Here is a 19,105-nt window from a genome sequence, read left to right on the forward strand (position 1 = left end):
CAGCAGTATCTTTTCATTAGATTCTGAAACAGATAATTATATTATAGAGGCCATGCTGGATGATTGCTCACAGGAACATTGTTATAGCAAATGTAAAAATTTACCATGCATAAATCTTTGCTATCACATGTATCAATGTTCTTGCAGTGATTACCACAATGGTCATATATGTAAACATATTCATAAAATTTATTCTCTTTCCAGTGTTTCAGATACTATTGTAAGAAATTCAGATGAAAATGAAGAGCAACTTTGTCATCCTGAACCAACAGCTGCAAAACCTAAAGAAAAGACATCCAAAATACAACTGCAGCGAATTGATAACCTTCTCGATGAAGTTGGTCATCAGGTTAAAAATCCACAAGTCATAAAATATAGATTATCTACAATAATTAAGTCTTTAGGAAGTTTAATTTCAGGTAATAAAGCTTGCATGACCATCCAAGATGAAAATCCCATGAAGCTTAATCCCACCGAAAGAATTGCAGGAAACGCAAATAATATATCGAACCAAGGTTTCACAAAACTGAAAAGAAAAGGGGACGGCCGAGGAAAACACAATTGAAGAGACCAACAGAAGAGGATATGAAAAAACTTCTAAGGTTTATATTTTTTGAATGTACTAATCAATAATAGGGATGATTTTGCTTTGGTTGAATGATCACAGAAGATTCACTGATAAATACTTGAAATATATGTTAACTATGGAGAAATATATAAGAGAATATATACCCTACATGTATTGTAAAACTTGAACAAAATGTGACTTGTATTAAATGCAATACTAGAAATCGGTCAACAAATGCTAACTTCCATTGAATATCATTATGACAGGAATGAAGGGGAGACTCCTACACAGACAGAGGGGGCAGCAGCAGGACCATCTCATGGCTCTGTTCCTCCCTACCCTCCACTCAGGTTGGTTCATCCCCAAGGACAACCACTGCAAGTGTCTCGGAGTAATGAACAAAATGTGTTTTCGTAAGTTACTTCGTTAATTTGATTTGTAGCATGTAATTTTTAAAAGTATTATTTGTAATCACTTACAAGCACATTGAAACTACTCCTGTCAAGTGCAATAAATATGTTGAATTTATCGATGTTATTGTGCTTATGTATGTTTATTGATTTTATTACAAAGTATTGGCCAAGGTGGACTGGGTCAACCATCTTGGATGAGAATACCACCATCTATGTTAGGCAAAAGGACAACTGTTGTCAAAGATGGAAAGCCTCAACAGATCATATTTTCAAATAATGGTACATGATTAACTGTTAAACTATGTAATTAAGAAAAATGCAATAGAGAAATTTTGTAGGAAAAGTGCATGTGATACTATGATTTTCATACATATGTTTAAAAATTTGTGCTGAAAAAAAATTAAGTGAGAAAAATTATGAAAATATAATTATACTGTTGTTAATGAAATATACAACCATGTAAATGTAATAATATACTAGCTAGTGTGTAGACTTAATAAAAGTCGTATTTAATAGGTGACCAGGGAAATCCAGATCCTGATGGAGAGTGAGGGTAGAGGCAGATATGTGGCTGTGGCATTAAGTCAGTCCGGTAGTAGACTGGTAATGGCAAAAAGGTATTTCCTTAAGCCAGTGTCATCAGCTACATATTCTCTACTTGAACTTGCTTGAGATTTGGGACAGGAAATGCACCTAAATGCAACATCTAGTTTTAAATGGTGGACTGTGGAGGGTAGAGGCAGGTATGTGGCTTTGACATTAAGTCAGTCCAGTAGCAGGCAAGTAACTTATTCGTTCTGGTTAAGCTATTTCTTACTTTGTTTTAGACGTTATTATAATTTAACATTCATATTCACATGTTAATTTTAAATTTTTAAAAAGAAATTTTAAGAGAGAGAGAGAGAGCAGAGGGAGGGAGAGAGAGCGAGAGACACACACACACAGACAGACAGAGCAGAGGGAGAGACAGAGAGAGCAGAGGGAGAGAAAGGAGTTTGATGGGGTCAAAAGAACATAAAGAGATATCTGCATGGATTACCATATGGTAAAGAAATTAAAGGAAATTTAAGCTATGTCTTTTGTTTAGGCCCACTTAGATTAATACTAATTAACGTGAGTTGTTCTGATCAAGAATTGTTGATTTTGTCTTTGCAATGAGTTATTTGTTTTATTAAATTATGTAGTCTCAAAACTTCACTGTGTGTGTGTAATCACAGATTGAGTTCTGCATTTTATGACTATCTATAGATACACAAACCATTGCAGTTTGGAGACTTATACATCTTTAAAATAAATACACATGTATTATTAAATGCTTAAGTTTATTTTTATTTATTGATAATATCTGCCTTGCTGTATACTATTACTATCTGCAGTTATTAATTTCTTAAAGTTAAAAAAAAAAAGGTTAAATCCTTCTCCATGCCATTAAGGCACATAGGGCCGGGGCTTATCCGCGGTTTTTCATGGTGCTAAGCTGATGAGAGTCATTGACTCCCCCTGGATGGGACACCAGTCCATCGCAGACCACATACATGTAGTAAGCAGTACCCAATTTCAGCGTAGTGGACTAAAACAGTAGATAAAGTGCCTTGTCTGTTTAGTGCACAACACACAACACCAAGTGACCACAGCAAGGTTTGAACCAGCCACCTTTTCAGTTACTGGCCTAACTCCCATTACCATTGAGCTACTTGCTCCACAATGTCTTAAAATCCTTGTATTATTCTCACATTAAGCTCACATTAAGTTAAAACTTCATAACCATTCAATTCCCCACCTGTGTATGTCAAAGCTCGCGATCTCCACACACTTTTTACAAACAAAATTCATATGGAAAGTAAATATTGTTGCAATGTTTCTGAAGGAAGATTGTATTAGGTGCATGAGCAATGTGGACTACATACATGTAGGTTTATGTTGGTTTTTTTGGTTTTTTGTTTGTCTGTTTGTTTGATTTTTTTAGCATAATTAACTGTTTCCCAACTGATGAAGCCCGAACAGTTAATTAGATATAAAAATTATGGAATGCTGAACGTGTATTGGTACTTATTTAAAAATTTAGTACTGTTATTTAATAAAAGAAAACAACAAAACTTCAGCATTTTGTAATAGTTTATCCTGCATTACATTTTGTTCAGTTTGACGAAGGGATGCATGTACAATATATGTACAAAATCAAGTACCAGTACTGCAGGATAAACAGTTTAACCACATGATGACCATAACAGCGCACATATCTAATTTTGGCTCAATCAATTTAAGAATAGAATAAAATATTTATAAAAAATTTAGAGTCTAGATATGGTTATCATGTATTTGGTACAGATACACCTTGTAGTTGAAAACAAACCAAATTGTTTCATCTCCAGCTTAAATTATATGAATAGTTATTTTATTTATGGCTACAGGTGTAATCAGTACCAATAAAAGGGCAGAAACTTACATGGTAAATAAGATAGATTTTGATGTTTATCTTTCATTTTAAATATGATAATTTTGAAATTGATTTTAAAAAAGTACTATATACATGTATATTAATAGGTATGATTATAGAAAATACTATCTATCATGCCATGTAGGTCTTGGGGATTCCTAGTTGACATGAAGGTTAATTTATACCATCATAATATCGCACCCTCATTTGCAAATATTTTTTCTATAAAATTAGGATGGAAAAAACAGATTATTATAAATTGTGAACTTGACTGTCTTTTTTTCATGAGATACCCAGACTCATTTAAAAATGTGAGTGATGTATCAGAGCTTGTACCATACTCTCTTCCATAAACAGGTACTACTTACCTTATTTGTCTTAATGTGATAGAGTCAGACATATGGCATTCTTACTAGCTCTGGCTTTTGCTCAATCGATAGAGTGCTGGACTGGCGTGCCAGAGGACCCGGGTTCAAACCCCAGCAAAGGCAATAAGTGTCTCTGTTACATTAACTAATATACGAGGGTCAATCAAAAAATACGAAGACAATGTGGCTGTCTATCATATTTTTTTCATGAAAGTCTTACTTAACGGATTAATCTGTGCACCAACACTAATGTCATTGATTTGCGAAGTTTAAGTCAATTTGATGAAACGGTATTTTTGTTACTCCTTTTTAAAAACAACATGTTTTGTCACCACGGCGCACGGTAACGTTCAAATCATGACGTCAAGATTAAACACGCACAGTTTATAGATATACCCCATCTTTGTATCACGCTTAGTCTTTTGTGCTTTTCTCCTTACAATTAAAAATGGCACTGAACCACTTAACATCTTATTTTCACACATTTGTTTGAGAATCATAAGTTAGTTCTTCGAAGTTTCCATTATCTAACCATGTATCTATTAGTTTACAGTAAGGATAACCCTGAACGTCGGTTGATGTTACTTATTTTTTTACCAAATATTTACAGATATTCTACTCTCTCTCTCGGGCTGTTTTATATTCAAAATACAATTACCACCACCCCCACAAAATTTATTACAGTTAAACGCAAACTTGCAAATAATTGTTGACTTATTTTTTGCACCATTGAGCATTTTCACAACTTGTATCGGCTTTTTCCTGGGTTAAATCCATTTTGTTTGTACTTCTCGTTGCGCCGTGACGTCCGGCGACGTTGATGTTTTTAGTCAATTCTAAAGTGGAATACCTGTCTTTAGTTACAAATATCTGATCGACAAAACAATATATCCTGTCAATATTTGGATCATGGAATTCAATGACTATACTTAATGTGAGGTTTCAATATTATTTGGTTTTAAGCCCAATTTATAGAGATATTACTTTCAACATTATATGGTTTATTGTTGACATAACACAAATGTTGACCGTGCGCCGTGACCTCATTTTTCCAGGATTTGATTCTAAATAATTCTTAGAAATAAAGGAATTTATTAACTTTTTCTCTTGCAAATTGTTTGAAACTATTGCTAAATTATGTCTTCCAAATTTAGTAATGATATGACGTTAAGTAACATAGCAATGACAAAAGTCTTCGTATTTTTTGATTGACCCTCGTATATAATAATTTTTTTCTGGATAATATGTAATTGAGTATTTAAATGATCAGAAATTATTATAATGATAAATCTGAGCATATATGGATTTCTTTATATCATGATGAATATTTTTACATGTAAAATGCTGTGACAAGGGGAATGACTCTTTCATATTGTACAAATGTAGCATTAAAATATGATGTATATTTTATGCCTGTTAGAATAATTATATTATATGAATTTATTATGTTACTGAATAATATTGATGTACATGTATATTTACAGATTGAATTAAATCACACCAATAAAAGGGAATAAAATATTCAACAACGAATGTGTCCATCATTTACATCTAGCTGTTACCCATGCAGATATTGCATTGGCTGTTTATTTTTCGGCAATGATCACCACCTTCCTAACCCACATAATTCACCATAGAGAGCATTATACTTAATTTTTATTTGTGTATATTTGATATCAAATAATACGTGGGTGTAGTTTTCTTTGAAAACCCAGATTATTTTTAATTCAGATAACACACACTCAATTAGCTCTGTTACATGTACAGTATGTAATACTGGAAAAAGCATATCATGGTAAGGCTAATGGTATAATGAGAGATGTCAAGACCTTTGTACAAGGTGTACCTGCATATGTGTGAAGTTAAAACTACATGTACCTGTATTATTTATCATAACAATGAAGCACATAGATATACCCATAAATATGAAATTCCTATTGAGTTTCTAAGCATTGCTTAAAGGTGATAACTTGAGTTTGTTTTACATGTATATACATTCAGTGCATTTTCTGTTATTCATGTAGCTATTTTACATATACATATGTATTTTGGCTATCTAAAGCAATTCCCTTCTAAATTTATTGTAGCACAAAGTGAATAAGCAACAAATGACATTAACTTGATGTATTGATGGATTAGAACAGTCACCTTATTAATGAAAATGTCTTATCTATAAGATACCAAAATAATTATATTGTCATTTATTATAGGGCTCACAACAAACATGAAACAATTGCTTGTGATCAACTAAGTAAGCACTAGTGTAATTTACCGTTCCAGGTAATTAATCTAGGCATTATTGTGTAAAAAAATTTTCTTCATGTAATAAGTTTCTGCATTGTAATAGAGGCATCTTTTCTAATCATTTGGTTGCCTTGAAAAAGGCCGTTTTGACTGGATGGTAGGGTCAACAGCAAAGGTCAGCTAACAGGTAACCTATCTGTACAAATCTGATCAGGAAGGAGGCAGCTGTGCATCACAGGACCAGCCGAAGGGCTGAAAAAATGCTGTGATAGAAACACCTGTTTCCATCATCATTGAGGTGAACTCCATCCCTGTCAAAGTGTTTCTCCTTAAAGATTTGTGGGAAAAGAAAAAGACTTTCTTCCCCTGCTCGAAAGCACCAAATTCATTAAGAAGAAATGTATTGACCCGTTTCTTCTTACGGTTATAAGACCGTGAAGAAAGACCCCTGGGTCGCCTTCGACAAATGATCGAGGCCACAATGATGATGGAATCCGGGTGTTTCTCCCTCAGCACGATAATCAGCCTCTTCAGCTTCACCAGGACATCAGAGGCGGAGGTCGTGTCGTTGATGTCATTTCCCCCCAGCTGAAGCAAAATAACGTCAGGGCTGATCCTCTCTACCAACTGCATGTCAAGGTGGTACACCTGTGGGACAGTTCTGCCTCCAACACCGTGCAGATGGACATCCAGGTTGCCATGCCTCGTCACTCTGCCGTTCACCCTCATCCAGTCTCTCAGTCACCTGATAAGGCTGTGCCCAAGAACAAGTGCTCTTATAATTGCAGCTTCTCTAAATGACTACACTGCCCGAGTGTCACGTTTATATAGCCGAAGAGCGGACGTCTGAGAAAGCAGTTATGGCGTTAACACACTAGACAAGGAGTTACGTCCCTTTCCGATCAGCTGATATGTATTTGTGTTTCTTTAAATATATTTTGCAGAAATAATGAGCAAAGTTTAGTGTTAAAGATTGTAAAACATTCTGTACCTATGAAAGTATCACACAATGTACGGAATACTTTAAAAATAGATTTTTACATTTAAATGAATCATTTTTTTTTAAAAATTATGTATTAATAATTAAGTGCTAAAATATAAATTTGTAGACTTATGATGCACGCAGAATATATTTGTTTAACAGACAAAACCATGCTGACCTTCAGCTGATGATAAACATGCAAGCCCTGACCCCAATATCATGAACTTCAACATTTATTCTACAACATTTATTCCTCTGTATGACTAAAGTTATATAAGAAATTGAATTGTGGATTGGGTATGTTTGAATAATTAAAATATATATTATTTTCTCAGTGAATGAACGATAATATATTTTTTTTAACTTATTGTTTATGTACTACTTTGAATTTAAATTGTTTACATTGGTTTTCGAGCGATAAATAAATCGTAACAATTTCTTTTCTTTTACAATAAATTATTTTAATTTTTTCAGTTATATTTATGAATAAATTGGGATTTTTTACTGGTTAATTTATATATATTTATAAGTATAACTAATCTGGAAAAATATAACGTAATCGGAAACGTTTTCCGCGTTACATGTAAATCTCGCGAGATCGCAGCTTCTGTTCATCTGCCCCTGTGACACATTTTTTAATAATCATCATCAACTGTCAATAGATCAATATAATCAAGAAGACAACAGGTCCAAACTACGATTATCTGTGACATTGTACTAGGTTATATATTAAACAGGACTGTTGCCATTAGCTTCTGTGGCTAATTAACTAGTCGAGATATTGCACAGGTCCCTGTAAAACATAGACATTTTGTTTGTATCACAATGCATTCTATCCTCATATTAGGGATTATTTTATCTATTTATCATTCTACTATAGTTATTGCAGAGAACATAGAGATACCGCGGAAATAATTCTCCAATATACAACGAACGCCATCAGAAAATTATTACGGGCTGCCAGAAGGCGGTCCGTTATTTCATATACCTTTAGATTTTGTAACTGCGTTTCTGCGGGATAGTTTTTTTGTTTATATCATGCTTATTTTTTCTGGAATTTAAATTAGTTTTATGCCTTTAGAAAATATTACATATTTTTAGTTTTACTTGTAAATGCAGAATAAGTCATAGATTGTCTTGTTAGACGCGTTTTTATCGAGACTATGATCTATTCGGAAAATATTGGAGTTTTCTATTCTTTTCACAACAATGTATCTATATATATAGGACATACCGAAGACCTGAAACATTAAAGACCTTAATGACATGAACTAATATATAAATAATATAGTTGAATTTTTATGTTCTGCGTCAAATTAAATTACTTTTGTGTGCATTTAATATTTTCATGTTAAATGTGGTCGAAAAATATCATGAAATGACATCCCTATCAATAATTTACACAAAAATACGAAAGACCTGAACATTTTAAATGACCTGCAAATATAAACTGACTCCATTTTTGTTAATTCTGTTGAGAACCACATGCAATTATATAACCATGATTATCTTCATAAACTGAAGTGTAGATACGATTTGTAATTTCGTTTAGGAAAAAAATATCCGGCTTATTTTGTTTTACCTTTTCAATTGTGTAGTTTCTACCGGATGAGCATCATCTTACATATGTACCTAAAATAATAATAATCATAGTAAAAACCATGAAAAATGGAAGAAAACGTAGTCAGTCCGGTGTATAGATAATGGTCTAACAAGTATGTAAAGTGTCAGTTACCATGTGATCTATTGAAACATTGCAATTGCTGACAAGGATAATGTGTCGACCGTAGAACTTTTAATGGTAGAATCCCAGTTTAATGTAATGGTAGAATAAAATTACAACAGTTTATTTGCAACTTAGAAAACGCTATTTTAGAAACACAAAATTGCTGAAATAGTTGTATGATTTTTTGTGCATACAAATTCGATTGTTTCCTAAACTGTTAATAAACTTCAAAGCAATGTTGTAGATCTCACATTATTTCTACTTGGAAAATACTATATATTGAAACGTGCGTTGTTTGGTAATTAATGTGGGATATGAAGATGCCGATATTACAGGAAAAATACATATCCCGCGTTAGCAATGAATTGGTTAATACACACGTTTTCATAGCATTTTTGAATAAAAGAGCTTTAGAATGAGAAACAAAATAAAAACTATAATAGGATAACAGTTGAAATTGACACCCCTCGGAAACCATTTTTAACCTCCGCTTCGCGTCGGGGTGTCAATTTCAACTGTTACCCTCCCAAACAGGCATTTATATAATATCGTCAAACATAGGACGGTGTTAAAAGTGATCAATACAGCTTAAAAACAGATTAGTTTACTGAGAGAATATTGTTTTTGTTTAAATATAAAAATTCTAAACTGATTTAAGAGTTATTGCTCGTATTTTTCTTTTAATTTGTTAAATGATATTTTGTGAATCTTGATAAAATAATCAATAATTTGCATGATCCACAATTCACAATAAAAGCTATACACATTTAATATAATACAACTGATACAATAGAATAGAAAATGTTGACGAGGAACGGAAGTATATGTGTTCCTATGATATTCCTTAAACCCTCTTCTATTGCTTACATGTTATAATACAATATGTGATTATTGCAGGATATGAAGGTGCCGAGATAACATGAAAGTACATAACCAACGCCAGTACATGCGGTACTGTGGTGCATGCGCAGCTGGTAGAACTATGTGCACGTTAAACAGCTGATCGAAGAATTAATACAAACATATGTTGTATAAATGCATTAGTATTTGAGTACGGTTCGATGATCGCATATTGCATAATCATCGCAATACATTTTCAGTATACCGTGTCACCTTTTGTCTACATACCGAACGAATAATATACGAATCATTGTTATGACAAACACAACATCAGATTACACCAGTTAAACCTGACATGAATTCATATATACGCATTCCTTCCCTTTTATGTCCGACTAAGCTGTCGATTTCTATTGTTCTGCTCATCGCTACACACCCCCTATATAAGGCCGAGAGCCCTCGTCATGCTTCAACGCATTCAGGAATTTCATACACCCGAACACGTTACCTTGGACGAAAAGACTTGTAAAAACGCGTTTTGAACAAAAATAGTATGACAACCACTTCACTGGCAAGATATATCCAATAAACGACGAAACAAGACAGACTGAAATCCAGGCGCAGATACTTCTGAAATTCCTCGATAACTATAGACCGTTTTCCTGTGTATGTTATAAAATCGCACATGCGCAAACCGCACACTGTGGCAGATCGAGCATTGTCAATTATCGCATGGATTTTATAAACGGGGAGTTTTTGTAGGAACGGATAGAAACGTGATACTTTCTTGGATTTACTATCATTTAGCTACTGTGTTGGATGTAGTGTCGCCAGGGTTTTCAAGAAGATGCAGACGTTATGCACTCCGTATGAACGATACACGTGTTCGATGTGCATGCAAAGTAAGGCAGCACTGTCTGTGCAAAATAATACAGATACCTTGGACATCCTTTCAAAGAATAAATATATTTTGTATTTCATTGATTGTTGTTTTCTTTATTCTTTATCACTACATTTTACTACATGTACAATGTATAGTTCATGCATTTAGAAGTCCGTGCAATGTGAATGCCTGATCGGAAAGCAACCGACCGTAACTTTCTCAACCGGTATATATACCCCAGTGGCAGAAGGGGAGCGATCGAAACTAATATGGCGACCAAATGCTTTTATGAATTCATGTCAGCTTTAAAATACAAACGCCAATGTCAGAAATATGAACCACAGTAAGAAAGGAAGTGTGTGTTCACCAGTGCATGCTAAGTGTATCTTTGGCAAAATTATTGACAACAAAGCATTTTAAAATCATATTTTCTGGTCTTACCTGATTAAAAACGTCAACATTTTAGATATTTGCCTACAAACTTAAGTCTGTTGTAATATATAAATAACATTATAGTTTAACTAAATAAAGCCGTTTTTCTACATTCAAAAAAAAAAAGAAAAAACGTGCATTAATTTCCCTTTTCACTGTTCTATTTACATACCGACCAAGTTCGGAAACAATGCATCATTGTTACAAGAAAAAAAAGCATCCGTTTACAGGGGTCAGAAATTGGGGCGAGAGTAAGACACATATTTTAACAACCCTAGCGTGTTAACCGGTGCATGGGAATTGTGTCTGATCTAAAAGAAGAGTGTAAAGTTTACATTCCAAAGATGTACATGTAATTCAGTGTCTCCTTTCCGCATAATGTAACTGATAGTTACAACATATCAGTGCTAACCGTACAATTTGTTGACTTGTTTGTATTATAGAAAGTAAAACAGAAACGAACCCAATATTGACTTTGAATATAAGTGTCACTTCATGTTTTTCTTACAAAATAAAACTGATCAATATAGGAACAACCTGTTCAATGTGTTTCATTAATTTAGTATAATCCTGATTTTTACGTTATTAAAGCATTATAAATTTTTGTTGTTTTTTAAAGACATAAACCGAAACCTCGTTAGCCATGCTTGATCCAAGAGTTTTATATCTTCTTACAGAGTGTATGCATATACATTGTAATATGTGTAACATACATCATAGAGAGCACACTGTCTTTACTAATGATGATTGTATATATAGCATACATCCGTGTTAACAGTCTACCAATGATGATTGTAAATATAGCATACATCCGTGTTAATAGTCTACCAATGATGATTGTATATATAGCATACATCCTGTTTAACAGTCTACCAATGATGATTGTATATATAGCATACAGCCGTGTTAACAGTCTACCAATGATGATTGTATATATAGCAAACATCCGTGTTAACAGTCTACCAATGATGATTGTAAATATAGCATTCATCTGTGTTAACAATCTACCAATGATGATTGTATATATAGCATACATCCGTGTTAACAGTCTACCAATGATGATTGTATATATAGCATACATTCGTGTTAACAGTCTACCAATGGTGATTGTATATATAGCATACATTCGTGTTAACAGTCTACCAATGGTGATTGTAAATATATCATACATCCGTGTTAACAGTCTACCAATGATGATTGTAAATATAGCATACACCCGTGTTAACAGTCTACCAATGATGATTGTATATATAGCATACACCCGTGTTAACGGTCTACCAATGATGATTGTAAATGTAACATGCACCCGTGTTAACAGTCTACCAATGATGATTGTATATATAGCATACATCCGTGTTAACAATCTACCAATGATGATTGTATATATAGCATACATCCGTGTTAACTGTCTACCAATGATGATTGTATATATAGCATACATCCGTGTTAACTGTCTACCAATGATGATTGAGAGAGAGAGAGAGAGAGAGAGAGAGAGAGAGAGAGATGATAATTGTAAATATAGCATACATCCGTGTTAACAGTCCACCAATGATGATTGTAAATATAGCATACATCCGTGTTAACAGGCGCTCCCGTCCCTTTAACAATATACATCTAACCGTGTGTTGCATGCAGTATTATATTATCAGTGATCAGTGAAAATAAAATAAAATTTTTTTTCTGAGGATACCACACTGTTTGTCTGAAAGAGAGAGAAAGAGAGGAAAAAGAGAGAGAGAGAGAGCGAGAGCGAGAGAGAGAGAGAGTGAGAGAGAGAGAAAGAGAAAGACAGAAGAAACAGAGAGTACGCTATATTTACAACCATCATTGGTAGAGATAGTGTTCTCTCTATGATGCATGTTTCACAAATGAATAGTGATATATCGTTGTTTAATTCAAGGGTACGTTTCCTACAAAGGGAAAGTTCTATTGAAGCTGACGATTTTTATTGTGGTCACAGAGAAAAAAACTAATAGTTCTACCAAAGGACTAATTGCTAGTTGTTTTTGTTTGCAGAAAAATCGGCTCAGTTTGATACTCAAACATAACAGTAATATATTAATTTATCACATGTTTATCTCAATATACGGTGGATATCACTCATGGGATAAATTTTTGATATTCCACTGTGTGTTCTTACGCCACGTGACGTCATAGTTAATCATTACGTAGGTTTAGACGGTTGATTGACGTAGAATGAAAAAGTAAATAATTAATTCAGTTGAGGGGTGTTGAGATATAAATTTGAAACATTTAATGTTGTTTCAGTTATTTGTCATGAATTCATAAAAAAATGTTCGAAAATGAATGTCTGTTTGCTAAACTTGAAGGAACTTTTTTTCCATGCGTAACGTTGTTGACGTGTTGTAAATAATGTGTTGTGCGGCTCACAATCACAATTTTTACAGAAAAAGTTGCGATTAACAAAATACTTGGTAAAACATGTGATAAAAAGTATCTCTCATGATTTGCTATGGTATATGATTTTTATCCAACTCGTTGTGTGTTTTCTATCCCCTCGCCAAGGCTCGGGGATAGAAAACACACAACTCGTTGGATAAAAATCATATACCATAGCAAATCATGAGAGATCCTAAATTAATCAAATATGTGTAAAATTTCATTCTGTGTAACCAAGTGATGAAATCGAACTGTTTGTAGCAATTAATTAGTATAAGGATCATCTTATTAAAATAATATATATAATTCGAACTCCATTTTTCTTTAACATTTTATTACAAATCAAAATCTATGTGAAATCAAAATATAATATTACAAATTCATCTCCAATGTTTAATTAAAATATAACTACAAACCAAATGATCTATGTTTACCCATATTAATGAAATATATAGTCTTTAATTTGTTTTGTTTCGTGATATCTAAATTTATATTTTCAGTTCATAATGTACAACTAATTGTCAAGTAAAGGAAGCACGCCTTAACCGGGTTTTATTCCATCTAACATTGTGATACATCAGATTGCGGCCGATATGATGTCCTTTACGATGAAAACTATAACCTTGGAAAACCCAACTCTTTAACGACCAGATCGAGTACTAATGACACATGGACACCTGTTACACTTTTCATTTAAATCTGTAACAAAAACCGCTGTGGTCCTGTTAGCTAAAAATGTGTTAGGGAAACCCACGCTTTAAAAACAAGTTCAAAAAACAATGACATGAGTCAGATTTTAGTAAACACTGCTAAAGAGTAAACACTGCTAAAGAGGAAACACTGCTAAAGAGTAAACACTGCTAAATAGTAAACACTGCTAAAGAGTAAACACTGCTAAAGAGTAAACATTAAAAAAAACATTCGATTTTACGATATGGTTGAATCTCTTTCAAATATTTTAGTGTTTGTCTCATTTATTCATTTGAAACTTCTTTTTTGTTCAGAACTTTCCTTTGAATTGTAATTTGATTATGAAAAATAAATTTTATCAAATGAGTAAAGATGAGTGTTTAATGTTTCAAATTTCTATAAAAGAGATCACATTGCGTGCACACTCATGAGAAACACAGACACAGTCATATATAGATAGAGAGAAAATCAGATTAGTTGATTGTATCTTGTTAATATCACAGGTCTTGAACAACATCCAATAGACTACATCTGCTATAAAAACAGCCACCTTCAAAAACAGACATGTCCATATCTTATTTATTTAGATCTGAAGAATTACACTGCTTTGGTTGAACTGATAATTTAAAATTAATATTGTACCCTGAAATCTGATATAAATTATTGTTGGAGAACCAGTCTGACGTATTGATAATCTAAAACACGCGGGTGACAAATCAAACGACGTTTTGAGAAGCTTGTTCACTTTTGAAATGATTAGTAGCCATCGGTCACATGCATACCAACATTCGTAGTGAGATACTGTACCATTGTTTCAATCATTCATCTCAAGAAAGCATAATACAATGTTGTAAAATATTCATAAAGAGCACAGACACTTTTCCTTTTCATTACAACTTGGTGGACTAAAATGTCAATGATTTTGTTCTGAATTTGGATTAAAAATTTCTTTGGTTAGATCGATAGATAAACAACTCAATTAACTTTTAATTTGTCAGGTATGACAATGACAATTCTATTAACCTCTGATTGTATTCCCCTGGTATGGTACCACACAGCCAGTTCACCAAACTTCACCTACTTTAAACACATTATTACGTCAAAAGTGCATTCACGCTTAAAAATATTTAATTTGCATATTATTCTAAAAAACATTAATCTAGATATATTATGTTTACACATTTGAAAATTGATCTGAATAATTTTGTATGCAAATATATGTTTACATAACTGGCAATAATCGCATAATTGGCAATGCCTATCCAAGCAATCTTCATATTTCAAAATTGGCTGCTACCTTCCACTTAATCAAAAGTGGCTACTGCATTGTTTTTTTAAACAATGCAAATCATATATGCATCGTTTTTAATTCGAATCGTAAAATATTCATTTAATCATCTTAACGAGAGAGAGAGAGAGAGAGAGAGAGAGAGAGAGAGAGAGAGAGAGAGAGAGACAGACAGACAGACAGACAGACAGACAGACAGACAGACAGACAGAGACAGACAGAGAGAGAGAGACAGACAGACAGACAGACAGACAGACAGACAGACAGACAGACAGACAGACAGACAGACAGAGACAGACAGACAGAGAGAGAGAGAGAGAGAGAGAGCGATCAGTGACATTGATTTAAAGAGAAAAAAAGACATAATAAGTCTTTCCATTTCGGTGACCGTTTCGCGTAAGTTTAGATACAAAGTGCTGTAAACATCATCGTATTACACCTATTACTGAAACAGATACATTTACAGCATAGTGCCATAAATGAGTCAACTTTTTTAATGGCGCGCAATAATTAGCGTCGCCTCAGAACTTCGAAGTTACATTTTAGACAATAAAACGATGTCACACTTATCTTTTTTATGATCTAAGGGGAGTAACACTTACAAACTTTTATTTCCGGAATTTTCCGTATCGAATTCAATTTTATTATTACTCTTCCCGCTTGTTTACAAAATGGCAAAACACGGTAATGAAATGTCAGACGACACTAAAAAAGTGATCATACAACTTATAGAAAGTGGACACAGGGCGTCAGAAATATCTGAAAGTTTAAACATAAACAAGTCTACAATTTCTAAGTTTTTAAAGCGTTGGAGGAAACGTGGAAATGTAGAAAACAGGCCGCGAAAGGGAAGACCCAGATTCGTAACTGTCAGAGGAGAACGGACACTTTCCAGGCTAGTAAAAAATGCTCGTAGGACAACTTTGAAAGATATTACTGCTGATTTTAATAACAGTACACCTATTAAAGTTTCTCGTCGCACAGTACAAAGAACACTCCACTCGCTGGGTAATACAAGGAGATCTTCGAGGAAGTCCATTGGAATTCGGAACGTAAACAAAAAGAAACGCATAGCTTGGTGCCGAGGAAAGTTGCACTGGACTGTTAATAACCAGTGGAAGAAGGTGATGTTTACAGATGAAATGATGGTTGTTATTAAACCTGACGGAAAGTTTAAAGTCTGGAGAAAGTCGTCGGAAAAATCGAGACCCGAGTGTTTGGGCCATTTTGCACCAATGTCGTCTGCTACTATCAAAATAATGGTATGGGGATGTATAACATACTATGGGGTAGGAAGTTTAGCATTTGTAAATGGAAATATGAACTCTCAGAAATATATTCAAACACTTGATGACAATATTTGGCAGGTTGTTGTCAAACATTTTGGCAACAATACATGGTACTTTCAAGATGACAATGCCCCATGTCATCGGTCCAATGAATCTGAAAATTGGAAACATCAGAACAGAATACTACAGATAAGCTGGCCTCCCCAATCTCCTGACCTGAGTCCAATCGAAAATGTTTGGCTATTAATGAAAAACAAAATAAAAAATAGACTTTACCTGATCCGAAATGTAAATGACCTAAAAACACAGTTAACTAAGGCTTGGAAAGAAATTCCATTATTTTACATTCAAAAATTGTACACAAGTCTACCAAGAAGATGTAGAGAAGTACTAATTCAGAAAGGCGACATTACAAAATATTAGAGTGATTAGAGCTCATTTGGAGGACTGGCAGCGAATTCAGGTAAGCTGACTTTATTTAAAAACAATGGCAGCCATTAAAAAAGTTGACTCATTTATGGCACTATGCTGTAGGTTAAAAATATGAGGAGCAGTGATTTGAACAATAGACGCGTGTAGACCAGCGCATGTAAACTTAAAGTTTTAATGGTTTCAAGTAATTTGATTTTGTTTTACCTCTAAGAATTTTGTTTTATTGTTTTATGTCTTACATAATAATCAACAAGAGAGAGAGAATGAAAGAGAAATAGAGCATAAAGAGAGAGAGAGAGATAGGGAGAAAGAGAGAGAAAGAGGGATAGAGGAAAGGTAGAGAGAGAAAGAGAGAGTTAACTACCGCATTGAAAACGTGTATTTTATACTGAAAATTATTTTTTAAACACACACTTCCTAGACAGTACCTTAAACCAATGACACACATTAATGCATTCTACACAATGCTTTAATAACTGAAGAAATATCAGCACGTTTATTTAAATTTAAAGTATTTTTTAAATTTATTACAAATATTGATATTCTTGTGCATTAGCCTCCTTTTCATCAATAGCAACTTTTTTATGAATAGAATATTGATCTGTGTCATAGCCCGAAAGAGGAGGAGGTAGACAGGGAAAAAAAGAAGTGCAACAGTTTAGTTTGACTTTAAAGTTCTAGACCTTTCAGTGCACATATCGCCTACGTTCAGATAATAAGCAGGCTAGGGGCATCAGATTTAACCTGTTATAAAAGAGCTACCTGGTTGAGAAATTGGAGCAAGGGGTGCGACAACTTTTTCAACATTACAACAATTCAACTATAGAATCATGTTCACCAGAGCATGTGAATTTTACTGAACTAAAATTTTCCCATGTAATACATTTTTATTGGTTTTTTGGCTTCATCTCTAAGTAGATATTTTTTTTCCAAATGTTTAACACTGGTACTGATTAATTAATGATATCAGAAATGTCAAAATAACCCTGATGGGCAATGGATCTGTATAATTATTAATTAAAGCATACTTCCATAATGCCTTTTTTATTACCATTCGGGGATCACATGGCTTACTGGTCATAGGATTTAGGCCAGTAACCAAAAGGTCGCTGGTTCAAACCCTGATCTGGTCAATTGATAGTGTGTGTTGTGCACTTAGACAAGACACTTTATCTACATTACCGCAGTCAATGCAGCTGAAATACGACATCGACATCTTTAAACCGTGAACTTTACTGAAGTTAAAATGTAATGCACTTTTAATGTTTTAATGCTTTACCTCTAAGTTTTTTTTTCTCGAATGTTTTACAATTGTGCTGATCGATTAATGGTTCCATGTAATACATGTTTAATGTTTCATTGCTTTACCTCTAGGTATTTAAATGTTTCACACTGGTACTGATCAATTAATGTTTCCATGTAATACATGTTTAATGTGTTATTGCTTTACCACTAGGTATTTAAATGTTTCACACTGGTACTGATCGAAAAATGGTTCCATGTAATACATGTTCAATGTTTCATTGCTTTACCTCTAGGTGTTTAAATGTTTCACACTGGTACTGATCGAATAATGGTTCCATGTAATACATGTTTAATGTTTCATTGCTTTACCTCTAGGTGTTTAAATGTTTCACACTGGTACTGATCGATTAATGGTTCCATGTAATACATGTTTAATGTGCTATTGCTTTACCTCTAGGTGTTTAAATGTTTCACACTGGTACTGATCGAATAATGGTTCCATGTAATACATGTTTAATGTTTCATTGCTTTACCTCTAGGTATTTAAATGTTTCACACTGGTACTGATCGATTAATGGTTCCATGTAATACATGTTTAATGTTTCATTGCTTTACCTCTAGGTGTTTAAATGTTTCACACTGGTACTGATCGATTAATGGTTCCATGTAATACATGTTTAATGTTTCATTGCTTTACCTCTAGGTGTTTAAATGTTTCACACTGGTACTGATCGATTAATGGTTCCATGTAATACATGTTTAATGTTTCATTGCTTTACCTCTAGGTGTTTAAATGTTTCACACTGGTACTGATCGAATAATGGTTCCATGTAATACATGTTTAATGTTTCATTGCTTTACCTCT

The 19,105-nt window shown here is 33.5% G+C and overlaps 1 protein-coding gene and 1 pseudogene across 1 annotated transcript in view; both read left to right on the forward strand.

The window, feature by feature from the left end:
• The window catches only part of LOC128172016 (uncharacterized), a 184,325-nt gene that overhangs the window by 89,414 nt on the left and 75,806 nt on the right, over positions 1-19,105 (forward strand). The window lies entirely within an intron of this gene.
• Positions 434-1,532, forward strand: LOC128172019 (uncharacterized; annotated as a pseudogene).

The sequence above is a fragment of the Crassostrea angulata genome, chromosome 2, assembly GCF_025612915.1.
Source record: "Crassostrea angulata isolate pt1a10 chromosome 2, ASM2561291v2, whole genome shotgun sequence".
Lineage (NCBI taxonomy): Eukaryota > Metazoa > Mollusca > Bivalvia > Ostreida > Ostreidae > Magallana > Magallana angulata.